The 20,629-nt window shown below is 43.5% G+C and overlaps 1 long non-coding RNA gene across 1 annotated transcript in view; it reads left to right on the top strand.

The window, feature by feature from the left end:
* The first annotated feature begins 17,067 nt into the window (after positions 1-17,067).
* The window catches only part of LOC138427555 (uncharacterized), a 218,940-nt gene continuing 215,378 nt past the window's right edge, over positions 17,068-20,629 (top strand). The window contains exon 1 of the long non-coding RNA XR_011252056.1: positions 17,068-17,137. This is a non-coding gene — a long non-coding RNA (uncharacterized lncRNA). The remainder of the gene's footprint in view (positions 17,138-20,629) is intronic.

The raw sequence follows: 20,629 nt of genomic DNA, 5'->3' as shown, positions 1-20,629 counted from the left end.
AATCAAGGGAGTTCTCTGTGTTGCCCAATCAGCCTACAAAGACATATTTTCCCTGGATTCTTTTTTTTTAAAGTGATGCTTTACTTTATGGAGTTGGGAGGGTTAGGAATCTGGACTTTTGATAATGACATAGGTATTCATGTAACTCTCATATCTTAAAAAACAGGCTCTGAAAATCTGGTCTCTAGAGATTAAATCAGGACCCATTTGTTACCATCCGTAAGAAAACAAAATTGAACAGTTTGGTTTTGGTGAAAAATTAAGGAGCCAGTAAAGATGTGAAGAAAGCAAATTTAAATATGGATACCGTAATATTGGCTATGGCTTATCCTATGTATAAATGAGGATGTTTATGAGTTTTAATCCCTTGTTTTCATCTTTTTCTGGCAACATTTTCTCTCTGCAGCATAAGGCTGAAACCACAGCCTTGATGCAGGGCAGAATTTGGGTATTTATCAGGTCTGGGAGATAGTGAAGCACAGGGAAGCCTGGCATGCTGCAGTCCATGGCGTTGCAAAGAATCAGGCATGACTTAGTGACTGAACAACATGAGGTTCCCTTGAGAGGCAACAGGGTGTAGTGGAGTGCAGGCAGATTCAGAGAGTGACAGCGATATCTTAGACTTTAACACAATCTCATTAGATAACATGATTTTGAGCACTTTGTAAACCTCTCTCAGTCTCAATTTTCCACTTGTCAAAGCAGATTTAATACATGAAGTTCTCAGATCGAGTCAGGGCCCTCAGTTGCAACAGGCTTGATCACATCACCTAAGCAGTGCTTCCCTTCACTGTCGACTCTATCAGCCTGTTTCCTTGCACAGTTGGTTCTTTACATATTTGTTGTCTGTATCTCCAGACTAGAATGTAAGCTCCTACAGGATAGGGCTTTTCCAATGTTGTATTCCTAGAAGCCCACACAGTTCTCTGTACATGGCAAGCCCTTTATATGTTTTTGTTACATGAATGGATGAACGAGAGACTGAAATTCTACTTCGTTGAGCTGCTAGGAGGATTAATTCAAACAGTGTTTGTAAAGCGTCCAGTACAATGCTGGGCACTGAAATCTTGAAACATATCCGTTTATATAGGTTTTGCCACTGAAATACCTGTTGTAAGGAAGGGAGGGTAATGTTCCCATAAATCCTGTTCTTTTTTTTAATCCTGTAGGATGGAGTCCCTAAGCATAGATAGTCTTATATGAGGACTCCCAGGCAGTGCTCCCAAGCTCAGGGTTCTTGAATCATTCTTTATATTTAGGAAACTTGGTGACAGTCCAGGGATTGAAACTGGGTCTTCTGCATTGCAGGTGCATTCTTTACCATCTGAGCCACCAGGAGAGCTTTTACAATTTTATATGTTTTTATATGTTTATTTGGGCTGTAATCAAACCAGCTCCTTGTAGTATGTGGTGACCCTGGTTATCTCATGCTGCTTAAACATGCTGGGTGCTGGTTTTCTGTGTCTGCTTAATTAGAAGTGGAAAATTAATTCATTGACTGTAATCAGTGGTGCCTTTTCAACAAACACAGTCTTTGAAATCTCGATGGGTGTGCAGGCGAGAAGAGAATGAGAAATCTCCTTGGCAGGGAGTAGACTGGATCCCACAGAGCTCAGAGGAGTCCCAGACATCCCAAGGGTTTGGCTGGGCTGGGAGATCTTTGAATCCATTTGAAGCTGATGAAGTGCGACTATTCTTAGGAAGAATGAGCTCAGGAGGAATAAGTTAGTTAAGAAACAGGCCTCTCTCTTTCATCTAGGCTTTTTAAAAGACTCCAGTGACCCAGTTAACAGTAGCTCAGTTCTACATCTTTTGTGAAAATTCCCATTCTAACTGGAGTGTGTTTGAGATTGGGGGAGGTTTGAGATTGGGGAGGAAATGAGTGCAGCTACACCTGGCACAGCTGGTTCTTTCTTGTGCTCCAGCAGAAGTCTGAGACTGTTTTTTTTTTTTTTTTTTTTTTTTTTAATAGCAAAGAAATAGTGAAAAAAAAAAAAAAAGAAATGTTGTTATAATTGCAGTCATTGTCCAGGGCATTATGACTTGGTTTTGTGAACACAGATCTCTTCCCCATAGGCACTCAGGTAAATTCCTCTTTAGAAAACAAAAAGCTTAGAAAATCATAGCTGGAAGAGCAGACACTCCTCATCTCACACAGGTGGTGGAGAACGTAAACCATTGCAAATTGCTTATTTGATGTTGGATTTTCCCCTTCATCATAAAAAGCCCAGCGATAATGCCACAGTTACAAAATCCATAGAACAAGGTTAATCCTTAGGTGGAAATTACCTAGGAAATCCACCTAGGTAATAATAATTCTCGTTTTCTCCATCAAAAACAAACTGTGAGGCGTCATCATATTTAAATACAATGCCACTCAAGGCGTGTTTTGTTTTTGTGTGTAGCAGAGTTGGCACTGCTTGATGAGGGCTCAAAAATACCATAATAATCAAAGACACTTAGGCAGTTTTTCTTCCTGTAAGTAATTTTAGAAATCAACCAGAGTTAAGTACTGCATTTGGGCAGGAAAATAAGGTACTTTAGGATTTATTTGTTATATGCTAATGTCCCAGGGAGAAACATATTTTCAGGCAAGGGAACAAAGAAACAATAGATGTTCGTGAAAATGTAATTTCACAGCAGTGTTTCACAATTCAAAGTTTCAGATTCTTTTCAGATGTTGTTAGTAACAAACTTGGAAGAATTTTTTTTTAAGATGTGTTCAAAAGTGCTGGCTTGTTTTAATCTCCAGTTTTAAAAGTAAATTCTGAGTGATTGCTCCATGTCCTAGGATGAGATAAAAAGAGACAGTGGTTGTGAATCCTGAGCTTGGGGATTTTATTGTCTTACTTGGCAGGTGGGACAGGCAAAAGGGAAGGAAAGAAAATAGCACAAGCCACAGGACTTATGCTGTTGACAATGGAATTGGCTCCTGAACAAAGGTGTAGAGGATTAGGTGTGTGGTTATAACTTTAGTGACGTGTGTATTGGGCCTTCTGCCCACCACGTCTCAGAATACTTTTGTTGTTTCCAACACATTTTTCAGTTGAAAGAATATGATCTACCAGGAGTTGCTGAGGCCAATTCTTCCTTTTGCAGTCATCCCATATATCTTATGGTTAGATGGCATCACCGACTCAGTGGACATGAACTTGGGCAAACTCTGGGAGATAGTGAGGGACAGGGAGTCCTTGAGTGCTGCAGTCCATGGGGTTGCGAAGAGTCAAATACGACTTAGTGACTGAACAACGAACAACAGCATACACCTTATCAGAATAGTTAAAAAGCATCACCTCGTACGTTCAATATCACTCTCTGTTGGAAAAGTTTTAAAGGACTTTTTATTATTTTTGCTTTTAAAATGACTTGGTTACTTATAATCCAATTTACTATTGTTTATAATTTACCATCCCTGGTGGCTCAGATGGTAGAGCGTCCGTCTACAATGCAGGAGACCCAGGTTCAATCCCTGGGTTGGGAAGATCCCCTGGAGAAGGAAATGACAATCCACTCCAGGACTATTGCCTGGAAAATCCCATGGACAGAGGAGCCTGGTAGGCTACAGTCCATGGGGTCGCAAAGAGTCGGACACGACTGAGTGACTTCACTATAATTTATCAGCAATCATTGCAAGATTTCCTGAATGTGTATTCATATCCTATAGTCAGAAAAATCCTACCAAAATATTTTCAATAAAATGAAGCCTTTTTATGAATGTAAATCTAGCTATTAGAAAATACTGACATCATGTTAGGATTTGTAGACATTTAATTAAATACTAAGTTCAATTTTTCAGTTTTCTTGCATATACTAACGTCAAACTTTCTTTGCAGTTTTCAAACATTTCACAGGTTGCTGAAAACTCCCTAGTTATCAGACCCTGAGCAGAACTTCAGATACCACAGACCAAGTATAGAGAGCAATACATGTGTCTCCTTTGTTCAACAGACAAAGCCTTCTTAAGAGGAGTTTCATGGCCATCAAAATAACATGAAATAGACAGTCTGGGGGCAAGGGGCTTGACCACTTTAGTCACTGAGCAAGGCCCCAAACGACTTACATTGTGTTGTGGTTTTAAGCAGGCATGAGGTGAGCAGTTTCTTGGATAGTTGAAAGAATGTTTTATTCAATGGTTAAATGCATCTATATATTTAGCTCTTTTTATATATCACAAAGAACCATATGGCCGATGGTCCTCAAGGAGAAGGCATCTAATAATTGTTGAGTCCTTATTGCATTTCAGACTTCATGCCAGGTGCCGTACATATGTGAGTTTATGAATGCACAAAGAGGTGAGCTCAGTATCTTTGACATTGTTTACACAGACTCACAGATACAGAGAACAGAATTGTGGTTGCCAAGGGCAGGGGGAGGGATAGAGTGGGAGTTTGGGATTAGCAGATGCTAATTATTATATAGGGTAGATGAACAAGATCCTACGATGTAACAGAGAGAGCTATATTCAATATCCTGTGATAAACCAAAATGGAAAAGAATATGAAAAAAATGTACATACATGTATAACTGAATCATTATGCTGTACAGCAGAAATTAATACAACATCATAAATCATCTAGACTTCAGTAAAATTTAAAAAATTATTTTACAGATGAAGCAACTGGGATCAGAGATTTTATATATATACATATATATGTATATGTATGCACATTTGAATAGATTCACACTATGCTGTGAAAATGCTGCACTCAATATGCCAGCAAATTTGGAAAACTCAGCAGTGGCCACAGGACTGGAAAAGGTCAGTTTTCATTCCAATCCCAAAGAAAGGCAATGCCAAAGAAGGCTCAAACTACCACACAATTGCACTCATCTCACATGATAGTAAAGTAATGCTCAAAATTCTCCAAGCCAGACTTCAGCAATACGTGAACTGTGAACTCCCTGATGTTCAAGCTGGTTTTAGAAAAGGCAGAGGAACCAGAGATCAAATTGCCAACATCTGCTGGGTCATGGGAAAAGCAAGAGAGCTCCAGAAAAACATCTGTTTCTGCTTTATTGACTATGCCAAAACCTTTGACTGTGTGGATCACAATAAACTGTGGAAAATTCTTCAAGAGATGGGAATACCAGACCACCTGACCTGCCTCTTGAGAAATCTGTATGCAGGTCAGGAAGCAACAGTTACAACTGGACATGGAACAACCGACTGGTTCCAAATAGGAAAAGGAATATGTCAAGGCTGTATATTGTCACCCTGCTTATTTAACTTATATGCAGAATACATCATGAGAAATGCTGGACTGGAAAAAACACAAGCTGGAATCAAGATTGCCGGGAGAAATGTCAATAACTTCAGATATGCAGATGACACCACCCTTGTGGCAGAGAGTGGAGAGGAGCTAAAAAGCCTCTTGATGAAAGTGAAAGAGGAGAGTGAAAAAGTTGGCTTAAAGCTCAACATTCAGAAAACAAAGATCATGACATCTGGTCCCATCACTTCATGGGAAATAGATGGGGAAACAGTGGAAAGGGTATCAGACTTTATTTTGGGGGGCTCCAAAATCACTGCAGATGGTGACTGCAGCCATGAAATTAAAAGATGCTTACTCCTTGGAAGAAAAGTTATGACCAACCTAAACAGCATATTCAAAAGCAGAGATATTACTTTGCCAACTAAGGTCTGCCTAGTCAAGGCTATGGTTTTTCCTGTGGTCATGTAAGCATATAAGAGTTGGACTGTGAAGAAGGCTGAGCACCGAAGAATTGATGCGTTTGAACTGTCGTGTTGGAGAAGACTCTTGAGGGTCCCTTGGGCTGTAAGGAGATCCAACCAGTCCATTCTGAAGGAGATCAGCCCTGGGATTTCTTTTGAAGGAATGATGCTAAAGCTGAAGCTCCAGTACTTTGGACACCTCATGCGAAGTGTTGACTCATTGGAAAAGACTCTGATGCTGGGAGGGATTGGGGGCAGGCGAAGAAGGGGATGCCCCAGGATGAAATGGCTGGATGGCATCATGGACTCGATGGTCGTGAGTCTGAGGGAACTCTGGGAGGTGGTGATGGACAGGGTGGCCTGGCATGCTGCGATTCATGGGGTCACAAAGAGTCGGACACGACTGAGCGACTGAACTGAACTGAACTGAACTGAAGTAGATAATAGCAATGATGTTCAGAGAGAGAAGTGGTACTTTTATCTGTTTGCCTGAATGTTTTCACAATTAAGATCATATGCATGCTTTACTTAACTAAAAATGATGTATTCATTCATAAAAGGAAAATGAAGACAACAAGGAAAGACAAAGCACAGCCTTGGACTTCTTGGGGGTTCTTTCTGTTCTTCCTTCCACTTCCTTTTCCGCCTGGTCAGTGCCCTACCTGGGCTGAATCCTGGAGAGAATGAAATGGAACACCTCTTAGGATTTGGTTTCTGAATGATGGCTGGGGGACCAGCTGACAAACTCAAGTGTGAGAGGGGTGGCGCTAGGTGAACTGAACCTTGAACAATGAAAAAAACGGGAACAGAGAGAGACTGGAGGAAATTTTCTCTGCGAGTGGAGACTCTTGATGTAAATTCCCACCTCCAGGTGTTTGTCAGCCTTTTCTGCTTGGGATGCCCTCATCCTCCTGCAGGTATCAACCACCAGATACTTCCTGAGCACTTTCTATGTGCAAAACACAGGGGGCTTTGGGGCTTTAGAGTGATGGTCCTTGTCCTCAGGGCATCAGCTGCTATCACTGCAGTCCTGAAGGGAACAAAGTGAAAGTGCAAGCATTAGTCAGTCAGTCGTGTCTGACACTTTTGCTCACCAGGTTCCTTTGTCCATGGGCTTCTCCAGGCAAGAATACTGGAGTGGGTTGCCATTTCCTCCTAAAGGGGATCTTCCCAACCCAGGGATTGAACCCTGGTGTCCTGCATTGTAGGAAGATTCTTTACCATCTGAGCCACTGGGGAAGCTCTAGAAAGAATGATAGTGCCACAGAACTAGCATTACCAGAGATGGCAGACAAGGAAGCAGAAGTGATGGGGGCAGAGGAATGACTCTCACTTGTGTTCTCATTCTAGCTTTCAGGACCTTCTCGGCTTCAGTTCAGTTCAGTTCAGTCACTCAGTCGTGTCCGACTCTTTGTGACCTCATGAATCGCAGCATGCCAGGCCTCCCTGTCCATCACCACCTCCCAGAGTTCACTCAGACTCACGTCCATCGAGTCCGTGATGCCATCCAGCCATCTCATCCTCTGTCATCCCCTTCTCCGCCTGCCCCCAATCCCTCCCAGCATCAGAGTCTTTTCCAATGAGTCAGCTCTTCGCATGAGGTGGCCAAAGTACTGGAGCTTCAGCTTTAGCATCATTCCTTCAAAAGAAATCCCAGGGCTGATCTCCTTCAGAATGGACTGGTTGGATCTCCTTGCAGTCCTAGGGACTCTCAAGAGTCTTCTCCAACACCACAGTTCCAAAGCATCAATTCTTCGGTGCTCAGCCTTCTTCACAGTCCAACTCTCACATCCATACATGACCACAGGAAAAACCATAGCCTTGACTAGGCAGACCTTAGTTGGCAAAGTAATGTCTCTGCTTTTGAATATACTGTCTAGGTTGGTCATAACTTTTCTTCCAAGGAGTAAGCGTCTTTTAATTTCATGGCTGCAGTCACCGTCTGCAGTAATTTTGGAGCCCCCCAAAATAAAGTCTGATACCCTTTCCACTGTTTCCCTATCTATTTCCCATGAAGTGATGGGACCAGATGCCATGATCTTTGTTTTCTGAATGTTGAGCTTTAAGCCAACTTTTTCACTCTCCTCTTTCACTTTCATCAAGAGGCTTTTTAGTTCCTCTTCACTCTCTGCCACAAGGGTGGTGTCATCTACATATCGGAAGTTATTGACATTTCTCCTGGCAATCTTGATTGCAGCTTGTGTTTCTTCCAGTCCAGCGTTTCTCATGATGTATTCTGCATATAAGTTAAATAAGCAGGGTGACAATATACAGTCTTGACGTACTCCTTTTCCTATTTGGAACCAGTCGGTTGTTCCATGTCCAGTTGTAACTGTTGCTTCCTGACCTGCATACAGATTTCTCAAGAGGCACGTCAGGTCATCTGGTATTCCCATCTCTTGAAGGATTTTCCACAGTTTATTGTGATCCACACAATCAAAGGCTTTGACGTAGTCAATAAAGCAGAAATAGATGTTTTTCTGGAGCTCTCTTGCTTTTCCCATGATCCAGCAGATGTTGGCAATTTGATCTCTGGTTCCTCTGCCTTTTCTAAAACAAGCTTGAACATCAGGGAGTTCACGGTTCACGTATTGCTGAAGCCTGGCTTGGAGAATTTTGAGCATTACTTTACTATCATGTGAGATGAGTGCAATTGTGCGGTAGTTTGAGCCTTCTTTGGCATTGCCTTTCTTTGGGATTGGAATGAAAACTGACCTTTTCCAGTCCTGTGGCCACTGCTGAGTTTTCCAAATTTGCTGGCATATTGAGTGCAGCACTTTCAGGGCATCATCTTTTAGGATTTGAAACAGCTCAACTGGAATTCCATCACCTCCACTAGCTTTGTTCATAGTGATGCTTTCTAAGGCCCACTTGACTTCACATTCCAAGATGTCTGGCTCTAGATTAGTGATCACATCATAATGATTATCTGGATCGGGAAGATCTTTTTTGTACAGTTCTTCCGTGTATTCTTGCCACCTCTTCTTAATATCTTCTGCTTCTGTTAGGTCCGTACCATTTCTGTCCTTTATCGAGCCTATCTTTGCATGATACGTTCCCTTGGTATCTCTGATTTTCTTAAAGAGATCGCTAGTCTTTCCCATTCTGTTGTTCCTCTATTTCTTTGCATTGATCACTGAGGAAGGCTTTCTTATCTCTCCTTGCTATTCTTTGGAACTCTGCATTTAGATGCTTATATCTTTCCTTTTCTCCTTTGCTTTTTGCCTCTCTTCTTTTCACAGCTATTTGTAAGTCCTCCCCAGACAGCCATTTTGCTTTTTCGCATTTCTTTTCCATGGGAATGGTCTTGATCCCTGTCTCCTCTAGAATGTCACGAACCTTATTCCATAGTTCATCACGCACTGTTATTTATCAGATGTAGGTCCTTAAATCTATTTCTCAATTCCACTGTATAATCATAAGGGATTTGATTTAAGTCATACCTGAATGGTCTAGCGGTTTTCCCTATTTTCTTCAATTTGAGTCTGAATTTGGTAAGAAGGAGTTCATGATCTGAGCCACAGTCAGCTGCTGGTCTTGTGTTTGTTGACTGTATAGAACTTCTCCATCTTTGGCTGCAAAGAATATAATCAATCTGATTTCGGTGTTGACCATCTGGTGATGTCCATGTGTAGAGTCTTCTCTTGTGTTGTGGGAAGAAGGTGTTTGCTATGACCAGTGCATTTTCTTGGCAAAACTCTATTAGTCTTTGCCCTGCTTCATTCCATATTCCAACACCTGGAGTAACAGGCAAATTTGGCCTTGGAATGCTGAATGAAGCAGGGCAAAGACTCATGTCCATACCCCATCTGAATTCCTGCTGCCTATTAGAAAATACCCTTAACTCATATTTTCCTTTTCAATAGAAAGAGCCAGCATTTTCTAATCCCAAGCAGTGTTCTGCACTTGCATTATCTTACTAATCTTCTGAATTGCCCTGTGATGTGGGGCTTATTATTTTCCCTTCATCATAAAGTGGTTGAGCCAAGCATGGTGACGTTACCTGCCCAAGGTCACAGAGCCTCCCGAGCTTAGTAAGGATCTTCTGCTCCAGAAGCAGCCTGAGGGAGCCCTATAATGGCCAAGAAGGAAAAAAAAAAATCCTTGGGAAAGAACAGAAAATTGCTGCTGGCCCTGAAAAAAGAAGACCCGACAAGCCAATGATTGCTCTTTCCAGTTATGAGAACCATTCAGCTGCCATAGCAACAAGTGTGGTGAACGCTGAATCTCCCTCCTGAGACAAGAGAGTCTTTATGACTCTGGTGAAGATACACACTCAGTGTGTCTTGTAAACTATCATGGGCATTTTGCTGTCTTCCTGAGACAACATGGCACCTCCAGTTTGCTGGCCGCTTTAAGAGCATAAGCACTGGTTATTCCTCTCCCCTAGGGAGCAGGGAGAAAGAATGAGGAGAATGATGGGGTTGAAGCTGGAAAGGTTCAGGAGACCTCTTTGGTGTAGACTTTGAAGGTCCTACCTCTGCAGAGCTCAGAATTACACTGAGTAGTTCTCCCAGGCTCTTCTCTCCCTCCCTCTCTGTTCTTCCTCTCCTGTCACTGCCCTACTACCACTGTATCAACATTTTCCTTGCCAAGTGACTGCTCTATAGGCTGTGATGTCTTCTGAACCCTGAGAAGGGGCATAATCCTGTTGTATGTGTGTATGGAGGTGGGGAGGCTCTTTGGAGTTGGAGTCCCTGGAATTCCATCTTGTAGCAGCAGCAAAATAGTTTCCTAGGGCAATTGGCTAAAAAAAAAAAAAGGCCTTATTTGACTTTATTAATTTCATTGGGATTCTGTATCTGAGTGCCTGAAATAGGAAGTAGTACTTAGAATGGAAAACTGAGATGAAGGCTATTATCCAGGTCTAGGATATGCACAGAAAAAACAGGGATGGGGTATGGAGTGATGGGAAGAAGGCTGGTACCAATGGGCTTGGAATGAACAAGGTTTGGAGGTAGTTGTGGAGCACAGACGATCAATTCAAATGGAGCCATCAGTGTGGGCAGGCTGTCAGAATGTATGGTCTGTTTTCCAGGGAATTTTGCATGGGGGAATGGACATTTAGCTGGAGACCAAGACCAAGTCCATGTGAGGTGAGAAGGCTCACCCTCAGCTGCCGAGGCCATCTCTGCTAAGTGAGCCTCACTCCAGGCTTGCAGGGCTTCCCAAATGGTGCTAGTGGTAAAGAACACGACTGCCAATGCAGGAGATGTAAGAGATGTGGACCTGATCCCTGGGTTGGGAAGATCCCTTGGAGGAGGGCACAGCAACCCACTCAAGTATTCTTGCCTGGAGAATCCCATGGCAGAGGAGTCTGGCGAGCTACAGTCCATAGAGTCACAGAGAACTGGACACGACGGAAGTGACTTAGCACACACTCATCAGGCCTCCAGGGTAAAGGCCAAAGGAAAATCCTGATACGTCTCTAAGATTAGCTGAAACAAGTCGAGGAACAATACATTTGCTCTGTGGCTGTCTCCTGCTATTTTTTTTGCCTTCCCTGAACCCTTTCCCTCTTTTGCTGGTGATGCATTTTGAGGTCTTCTGGGGAAGTGTATATGAGTGCACACGTACACACACACACAGGCATATGCTCCCAGGTCATTTCTTTGAGATAAGCCTGAACTCGCCCTCAGCTCAAGGGACGGCCATGGACCCAGGTATAAGGACTTTTCCCTGGCCACAAGGGCTGGTTCAGGAGTGAGTGTGAGATGGATATGGATGTCTTCCATTTGATCTGTAATTCTCTCTCCATCCATCTCTACTCTGCTGTACCTCAAGTGTTTGGCCAGTATGGACTTCACTGGTGAGCTCCTCTATCTTCTGACTAGTCGAATTCTGCTGTTTCCAAACAGAGGCAAGAGAGCAGAGGAAGGAAGGCAAGCAAGAGGAAGACACACCTTTGCCATTACTTGCTGCAGCCCTCCACTAGAAGTTGAAGCACCTGGCAGCTCTTTCTGCTTCCAGACCTACAGATAATAAACCTCAGCATGTGGCTCCAGAGTGCCTCCAGCCCCTGTGGTTTCCCTACATACTGCTTAGTTATTTTAGAATGGTCCCTTAATTAAACGCTCCTCCAAATTATCCAATGAAAGTGAACTATTTCCTATCCAGTCCCTGACTGATACAGAATATATGGTGATGGTGGTTTACTCACTAAGTCCTGTCCAACTCTTGCGAGCCCAAGGACTGTAGCCCACCAGACTCCTCTGTCCGTGAGATTTCCCAGGCAAGAACACTGGAGTGCATTGCCATTCCTTTCTCCAGGGGATCTTCCTGACCCAGAGATTGAACCCACGTCTCCTGCTTGGCAGGTGGATTCTCTGCTGCTAAGCCACCAGAGAGGCCACTAGTATATGACACGAGTAGAAATGAGAGCCTCCGTAGGACTTTGGGCGGAACTCTTGGGAAAAAGACAATCTCTTTCTACTGAGAGGCTAATGCAGGCTAGAGTCAGCATGGGAAGACCTGCCGGAGGACGCAGCCAGCCTGGAGGAGAGCCAAGAGGCAGGGAGAAGAGGAGAGGGGCTCGTCCCTGCACAGTTCTTGGAGCACTTGGATCCAGTTGTGCATGAAGACTCCCTACTGCCTGCACTTTCAGTGACACCAGGCTGTTTTTGCATAAACCACTATGAGTGCATTCCTTCACTTGTAAATGAAATAATGTCATAACTTCTCCATTATCCTTGTGTCCTTCGTGCGGTTCAGCCTGGCTAGATGGACGCATCAGACATCCTTAGGTGGGGGCAGACCAATGGGAGAGACTAGAAGAGAGGTGAAAGCCGTCAATATGCCGCGATTCCTAGAAATAGTGCCCGGATGTCAGCGCGTTGTAGGGTTCAGTTGTTTTTCATTACTGAAGAGGAAAGTAAGGTCAAGAGAAATGAAGTGACAAAGTGAGAACTAGGACTGGGACCTCCACCACCCAGAGCCACGAGGAGTGGAAACTATTTTTCTCTGAGCCCATCAGACATGAGCAACGCATATAGGAAAGTATTTGTGATTTGGAGCCATCAGGAGAATTAAGCCTGTGTCCTTAACACTTCTAAAAAGCCCCTTTTTTCCTTTCCCAGAGATGGGTTGGCCCCATATTTCCTGAATTGGAGGCACCAGGGGAAGAGAGGTGAATTCCAGTATGTCTAATCGGTTATTGGTTTCTGAGGCTGAATGGTTTCTAGTCTGCAGGGGGTTTTCAAGAGGCTTGGGGTGTGTTAGGAGATGAAACCAAGCACAGTCTAATTTTATCACAATGTCTATAACACTGACCCTGCCCAATGAAGGGACAAGAAGGGGGAAGGTTTATTTTTCTGCTTTTATTTTTATCAACTGAACATATAAAAATAAACAAGACCTTCTTGCTATGGTGAAATGTTACTTAAAGCCATATGGAATAAAGGAGGGAATTTCACAAAAGTCTCAGTCTTTTTCTTCTTTACAACATCCTGATATGATAATAGGAAGTGCGTATTTGAAGGGAACAAATACTGTGCTTTTAATAAGCATTCTCATTGGGAGCCCCAAACCCCAATTTCCAATCTCTAATTAGAAATGTAAAAGGCCTTGAGGACCAAATATCAGTTAGAGTTCTCTGGATTTGATACTGATCTATAACCTGTGCAGAATTATGGATGAATACACAGAAAAAAAATCATATGAAACTTTCACAAAATCCGACACTTCACATATGTTTAGAAAAGAATCCCAGTAAAATTGGAATAGGTGCTTTTCTTAGATATGATACATCTAATCTCCCAAAGTGAAAATCACCCAGTCGTGTCTGATTCTTTGCGACTGCATGGACTATTTAGTCCATGGAATTCTCCCGGCCAGAATACTGGAGTGGGTAGCCTTTCCCTTCTTCAGGGGAATCTTCCCAACCCAGGGATCAAACCCAGGTCTCCTGTATTGCAGGGAGATTCTTTACCAGCTGAGCCACAAGGTCACATATCAAATGTCATACTTGATGATGAAATTTCAAAAACATTAGTTATGAAATGTGAAAGAATAACCATTTTATGGCTTCTATTTCACACCATTTTGTTGGACTTTTCTGAAATAAGACAGAAGGAAAGAAAAGGACAGTATTGAAAAGAGGGCAGAGCTATCGTGTCCTGACCTGACATGGTAAGGCACACGTCTTTTCAGATCTGAAAACTGACGGCACTGATCCATCTTCCTTCTCACCTTCATGGAGGTCAGCGGCTGTAAAGTGATGTTGCAGGTTAACAGTCTTAACAATGGAACAAAATAAACTGAGGGCATGTAGAGCTAATTTATAAATGTTGGTCTCTTTAGCACAAATCTCAGAACGATGGCTTTAACTTGGCTAATGGTGAGGTGATAGGAGTGGAAGCTGACCAATTGTATTGTCAGAAATGTACTATAGAAATCAATATGACAGATGGAAATTCTTGAGTGTGGACATGACCACATTCAACGTCTTCTCCTAAGACCTCGGAGGTACACTGCACTTCACACTTCCTTGTATTTCAGTGGTCACTAATTGTTCCTATTTAGTTGTTCAGTTGTGTCCAGCTCTTTTGTGACCCTGTAGACTGTAGCCCACCAGGTTCCTCTGACCATGGGGTTTTCTAGGCAAGAATACTGACTGGAATGGGTTGCCATTCCCTTTTCAAGGGGATCTTCCCAACCCAGGGATCGAACCTGCATCTTTTGCAGCTCTTGCTTTGGCAGGTGGATTCTTTACCCCTGAGTCACCTGGGAAGCCCTGGTCACTAATTACCTTCTGCAAAATGCTTCAAATCACAGCTCCCTTTGGAAGGACTTTCTAAAGTTACTCTCTCTCAACAAAAGTTGGTTCTAATTCAGTGCTTTAATTTGCATGTCTTGTTTAGAATTTCCCCCGACCCCCTTTAAAAAAACGTATTACATCACATGAGAAGTATCACCCCTGGAGTTCATCTATATGGAGAAGTTGCCAAACTTTGAGTGAAAACCTTAGACTTTAATGAAGTGGGTTTTCTTCTCTCCCTTTTTCTTTCCTCAAAAAACCTTCAAACTTGGGAAATCAGGGTGGAACGGAAGGGCCTTGGGTAAGTATGCACAAAGATGAAATGACAATGTAGGCAGCCTGGCTGTGAAACAGACGATCCTAATGATATTGGCTCTGTGGTTTTCTCTTCTCACCCTCATCTTCATTTCTTTCTGAGTTATGTTTTGGGCCCAGTGGAAAAGTGCACGATGTTTTCTGCTGGTTGAAATGAGGTTAAAGTAATGAAATTCTGCCAACTAAAGTTTAGGAGGAAAATGCTTAGTAGTTGCTGGGACACAGCCAGTTTTTATGAAAGCAGTTGTGTAACCAGAAAAGGAACTCAGTGGCTTCTACAGCAGTGGGTGGTCCTCAAGAACTTTGGTAGACACTGGGAGGTTTGACCAGTTTGAAAACTGGTCAGAAATGAATTCCCTCTGGGCTGTGAGCTCCGTGAGGGTACAGCTGGTGTCCTATTTTAGCCAGGCATCCTTAATTCCTAGGCCACAAATCCTGGAAAAATCAACGGAATGAGACCAAAGAGGAGAAATCTGAGTGATACAGTAGATGCCCTGATGCCCAGGTTACATCCCATCTCCTCCCTGTGAATTGGCAGCAGCTGCATGGGTGGTTATAGGCCACCTTGTGCTGGATGGTATGCAAGGCTGGGATGTGAACCTTTCTGTATTCTGCCTCAGTTCTTTTCTGAGGTCACAGGACTTGCATGGCTATACAGGGAAGACTAGACGCCAGGTAATGGTAACTCTCCTGGGGAAATCCTCAGCCCATGAGGGCTGGGAACTGTTAGCTAAACTCTGGTGGCTATAGTCTTCTGTCTTTTAGGCGGACCCCGTGGGAGGCATCCCGTGTGTGTGGAAGTGGTTCTCTGTTGCTCACAGCAGCAGTTCTCCTGGTCATGTACTCTGATTTTCCTCTTTCTGCGTCCCATCCGCCCCCCTCCCTCCCTCATTCCTGCTTCCTGAGTTCCTCTGCCAAATAAAACTCTTGCACCCTAGTCCTTGGCACTCACTCGGCTTTGGAGGAAACCCAAACTAAGACAGGTGTGTAGGAGGAGGGCACAAGCTTTTGTTTTTCCAAGTGGCTCCTCCCATGATTTCAGGTCTATTGCCATTCCACCATGACATGCCGATGTCATCCTAACTAGTAGGGATGCAGAGCTCTGCCTGCCTGGGTTCACCACTTACAAATGGCATGACTCCAGGCACAGTCCTTTTCTCCTTGTGCTTCATTTCCTTTTCTGTAAAATGAAGATAACATTGTACCTACCAGGGTGATGATTACAATGTGATGAGAACATGCCTATAAAGCTCTTGGCTCCAGGCTGGCACACGTTACGTGCCCGCCCATGTTAGCTGTTTTTAGGATGGTCACTTCTCATGTGAAATTTTTTCACTCTCCTATACACTGAATCTGTTATTCCTAATATGAAACTACAAGCTTAAGACCGGAATCTGTGGCTTTTCCATCTCTGTGGGCTCTGCTGCACTCAGCATTGTCGCTCTCACAGAGTAGGCATTCAGTCACATTATAGGAAAGAAAGAAAGTCCTTGCTCTTGTGGGCAATGGTTTGAATAGACACCACCTATTCTCAGAACTTGGAGATCTGGAATCATTTTACTGTCCTTCAGAAGCGAAGACTGACCTCCCACGGAGTGGACATTGGAGTCCATTTCCAGAAGTCATCATTATCAGATTGATTTGTGATTAATTAAGAATTACTGAGGGAGAAGGCAATGGCACCCCACTCCAGTACTCTTGCCTGGAAAATCCCATGGATGGAGGAGCCTGGTGGGCTGCAGTCCATGGGGTCGCTAAGAGTCGGACACGACTGAGCGACTTCACTTTCACTTTTCACTTTCATACATTGGAGAAGGAAATGGCAACCCACTCCAGTGTTCTTGCCTGGAGAATCCCAGGGACAGCAGAGCCTGGTGGGCTGCCATCTATGGGGTCACACAGAGTCGGACACGACTGAAGTGACTTAGCAGCAGCAGCAGCAAGAATTATTGAGAGTACAAATTTATTTTTTCCCCTCTCTACCAGTTCTGTTCAATATAATTTTCTTCAGTGTTGGAAATATTGTTTTCTGCTCTTCAGTACAGTCGCCAGTAGGTGCTCTTGAGCACTTGAAATGTGACGCATGATAGAAACTGAATTTTAAATAGCATTTTATTTTAAATAATTCAAATTTAAAAAGAGTAATAGGTGACTAAGATCCCACAGTACAGGACGTTGCAGAGCTCTATAGTTCTAGCACCTGGCCCAGTGCCTAGGGTTGATCCTGATAGAAGTTCATTGAATGAAAAAGTGGGTGATTTTTTTTTCTTCTTTTTTGGCCTCTCTGCAGTATGTGGGATGCAAGACCTTAGTTCCTTGACCAGGGATTAAACCTGTGTCCTCTGCAGTGGAAGCACAGACTCTTAATCACTGGATTACCAGGGATATCCAAGGTGAGTGACTATTAAACACATAACATCTTCCCACATCTGCTCTCTTCTTTGTGCTTCACAACTGCCCTTTGAGGAATAGTAGGAGAGCAATGGTTATTTCTTAGATGGTCATGAGGGTGATACAGCTATTCCTCCTTCTCCCATCACCAGTAGCAATGATGGTGACAGCTGCCAGGCCTTGAGAGTTACTCCAGGCATGAGCTGGGGTACAGTGGACGTATTGTCATATTTATTCTTCATGATAACTTCATGAGGTGGTATCTTATTCGGGGGTTCCAGCTAGGACTGCTGGTCTTAGACATGGCTTAGGTTTCCTCACAGCATGGCTGTCTCAGGTGATTTTCTTAAATAGCAGCTCAGGACTTCAAGTGCAAGCATTTCACTAGATAAGGTAGAAACTGGATTGCCTTTCCTTGTTGAAAGCAAGGAAAAGAGGGCCATACCCTACCTCTTGGTGGGGGAATGTCAGGGTCATACTGCAGAAGAGTTTGTGGAATGGGAGATTTTGTTGAATCTGTTTTTGTAAAATGCACTTTGCCACACCTGGTTTCATCTCACTCTCTTATTTGTTGCCCTTTCTTAATTTCTTAAAGTTCTAGAATCATGTGTATCTATGAAGATGCTTCCATGCTTGTTTGAAAAAATGTGGAAGCACAAGAGATAAATGTAAACATTAGCCTTGTGAGCAAGAGAGAAAACAGAAGCATAGTTTACATTTTGTCTGACTCCACGGGTATAGCTTTTTTCTGCAAAATTCTGAAGATTAAATTAGCTAGTGGGTAAAGAAATCATGTATCCCATCTGTTACTGGTAGGATTAATGAGGCAATTCTATTTTTTTTTGAAGAGTGTATCGTTTATTTATTTATTTTTATTTTGTTTTTTAAAACTAGCATTGAAACATGTATATTATCATATGTGAAACAGATTGCCAGTCTAGGTTCGATGCATGAGACAGGGTACTCAGGGCTGGTGCACTGGGATGACCCAGAGGGATGGGATGGGAAGGGAGGTGGGAGGGGAGTTCAGTATGAGGAACACATGTAAACCCGTAGCTGATTCATGTCAATGTATGGCAAAACCCACTACAATATTATAAAGTAATTAGCCTCCAATTAAAATAAATTTAAAAAACTTTTTGTTTTGTATTGGGGTATAGCCAACTAACAATGTTGTGATAGTTTGAGGTGAACAGAGAAGGGACTCAGCCATACATATACATGTATCCATTCTCCCCCAAACTCCCCTCCCATCCAGGCTGTAATGAGGCAATTCTTGATAGCCTTAAATGGTTATGTAGTCTGCAGCTGTGACGCAGATATATTTCAATTGCATACGTGTTAAATGCACATCTATCAACCCTTTTCCTCTCAAGTTAATTAAAATTGATAACATGTTAAACAGGTTGGTTGGAAACTTGCTAGCGTGGTAGCAGTACATGGTATTGCAAGAGAACAGAGATCTGATGGGCAGTGGGTGTTTGAGAGCAACAGGATGAAAGCAGTCAGCATGTGATGTTACAGATAAAAGCATCACTTGGATCAAGCACTCGTCAAGCTTTGTTACTGACATGGATGCAAAAACAGGAGCCAGACAAGAAACGGAATTTCCAGGAATCTTTGGGAAGGGGTTTTATATGAGGAAAATCGAAGTGACATGAGGTGGTTTTAGAAAGCCCATTACGGTTGTTTCAAGAGAAATGCAGAAACGCGTTTGCCAGAGTGGCCCTAGCCTTTGTGTTTCGATTTCAAAGATGCCACTGATATTCAGATGAGTGTGTACACACCCAGGTCATGTTGGGTACCCTGTGGCAGCAGTCCCCAACCTCTTTGGCACAGAGACTGCTTTTATGGAAGACGAACTTCTCCATGAACCGATGGGTGGGGGATGGTTTCAGGATGATTCAAGCCCATTACGTTTACTGTGCACTTTATTTCTTATTTAATGCCACCACTGATGTGACAGCAGGTACCGGTCTGTGGCCTGGAGGCTGGGGACCCCTGCCCTCTGGTCAGATTAGGTTTTGTGCCTAATTGTGGTTTGGTTTGCAGAGTGGTTAGGGACGTAAAGGTTAGTTGATTACAGGACGCCTGCAAGATTCCTTCTCAATAAAGAAACTTTCTCCGCAGCTATTGAATCCCGACTGCATTTGGGGCTCCGGGAGGGAAATAAAGACATTCGAAGCTTCAATCCTGTGCTCTGTTTGAGGAGATAGAATGTGAAATGTATGATTTTGTATCTTGAAATGAAAGGTATTGTTGACTGGATTTGGTTTTAAGAGGCTGAGAGTTGCGGACACGGTTTGTTTTCGTTGGGAGGAGAGTGTTCTCCCTGGGATGAGGTCATTAGGACGTTTCACCCCAGGAGATAGGGCCCAAAATGAACTTGGTGTGTGACCAGGACTCAAAAGGTGAGAGGCTGGGGGCCTTCCTGGCTCAGCCTGAGGAAGCAGGGACTGGAGAATGGAGTGTGGTCAAAGGTGTGGGGGCAGAAGTGGGGTGTGTCAGCTCCCCACCACCCTCAGGGAGTAGTAACAACCGCATGTGAAAAGGTCTATTGGAGCTGTGTTATAGGGGGTAGCTGGCTTTTTGTCTGGAGGCAGAGGGAATCATGGCATATCTCTGTTTGCAAGTAAGACCCGGAAGCCTAGTTCCCAGCCTCTACAATGAAAGGCAGGCCGAGCTAACAGCCCCAACCCGGAAATTACAACGTCTTTGGGGTCTGCCTTTGATTTCATAATTCATGACCAAGTGACAGGGCCAATGAGGACACTTGGGCCACTGTATGAATTACTCAGATCAAATTAAAGGCCTCAGTCTCCAGGCTAAGCCCCACAGAGGCTCTGCCTGCTTCTGAGTTTGAATCAGAGTGACTGAAGCTTCCATCAGGAGCCTTACTGCTCAGGGAGCTGCTGTGGCATTCCAGGGGTCCAGGGCCCTGGCAAGCCTTGTGTTTCTTATAGACCACGAGGGAAGGGGACAAAGTTGGTTTCCACCTCCTCTCACTGCTGTTGGTGAGGAACATGCCTAGTGGAGGCTCTGATCCTCTTGTAATCTAGTGGAACTGGGTTGGGAAAAGCTGCAGCAGTTGGAAACAAATATCCAAGAGAATGAGGTTGGGAGAGGGAGAGGTGCCATGGGGGTTGACCGCAGGTGACGTGGTGCTTGCCTCTTTTCTGCTGCCCTGCTTACCATGGATGCTCAGAGATGCTTGCTAGCTTATTGGAAAAGCATGGGGGCATCCGTGCACACTTAACACTGGAAATTCAAGATGCTATCAAACTTTCATTCCTTTGAACAAAGAGCACAGAGGGATGGAGAATGGAAAGTGTTATTTTTAAGCAGCAATTGTATATAACTTTTCTCCAGAAAAGCAGGGGAAGTTATAATTTATTCATTTATTGAGCATCTGCTGTGGCAGGTCTTCAACTAGGTTCTTAAGATGCAGTGGAGAACAAGACAGAATCTGGGGTCATGGAGCTTTGATAGAGGTA

This window comes from Ovis canadensis, chromosome 22, assembly GCF_042477335.2.
Source record: "Ovis canadensis isolate MfBH-ARS-UI-01 breed Bighorn chromosome 22, ARS-UI_OviCan_v2, whole genome shotgun sequence".
Lineage (NCBI taxonomy): Eukaryota > Metazoa > Chordata > Mammalia > Artiodactyla > Bovidae > Ovis > Ovis canadensis.
The sequence above is the reverse complement of the archived record's forward strand: the minus strand, read 5'-3'. Positions and strand labels throughout refer to the sequence as shown.